Source organism: Corapipo altera, unplaced genomic scaffold, assembly GCF_003945725.1.
Source record: "Corapipo altera isolate COAL_440 unplaced genomic scaffold, ASM394572v1 228, whole genome shotgun sequence".
Classification (NCBI taxonomy): domain Eukaryota; kingdom Metazoa; phylum Chordata; class Aves; order Passeriformes; family Pipridae; genus Corapipo; species Corapipo altera.
This window is the reverse complement of record NW_020885068.1, coordinates 9,615-10,239: the sequence shown is the minus strand read 5'-3', so window position 1 is coordinate 10,239 and position 625 is coordinate 9,615. Positions and strand designations below refer to the sequence as shown.

Sequence of the window (625 nt, the reverse complement as noted above, 5' to 3'; positions counted from 1 at the left end):
GGGACTGGGATGGACATTGAGCCCTGGGGGATCTTCCAACAGATCCCCGGAGGACACCAGGGCTTGGACATGAAGGAACTGGGATGGACATTGAGTCCAACAATCCCTGGAGGACACCAGGGCTCCGACATGGAGGGACTGTGATGAACACTGAGCCCCAAAATCCCTGGAGAACCCCTGGCTCAGCCCCAGAGCTGGGCAGGAGGCCAAGGGCCAAATTTGGCCTTTCAGGAGTTCCCAGAATATCCTGAGTTGGGAGGGACACCCAAGGGCCCCCCAAATCCAACTATGGAGTGAATGATCCACGCAGGGATCGAACCTGAACCCCCAGAGCCTTTGGCCAGTCTTTGGTGGGTTAATTCCCCACTTTTTGGGGGGATAAACCAGGAAAATCCCTTTCTGATCCGATCCCACCTGGCCACCCCATCCACATTATTATTTAGGCTAGGTTGGCTCAGTAGTTGTTGATTCCCAGCACTGGTTTAAAACTGAGTTTTTAATCCTCCAGGGATAGAGAAGAGCCTGGACAGGGAGTTTAAAACATCCCCCCTGACCAGAGAATTCCTTTTCCTTCTTGCTTTCCATGATTAATCCCCAGACCCTCAGGTTTCCCTGCACAGAGTTA

The 625-nt window shown here is 52.8% G+C and overlaps 1 protein-coding gene across 1 annotated transcript in view; it reads left to right on the top strand.

The window, feature by feature from the left end:
* LOC113959882 (collagen alpha-1(VII) chain-like) overlaps positions 1-625 on the top strand; it is a gene marked incomplete at its 3' end in the record, with an annotated part of 21,401 nt that overhangs the window by 11,429 nt on the left and 9,347 nt on the right. The window lies entirely within an intron of this gene.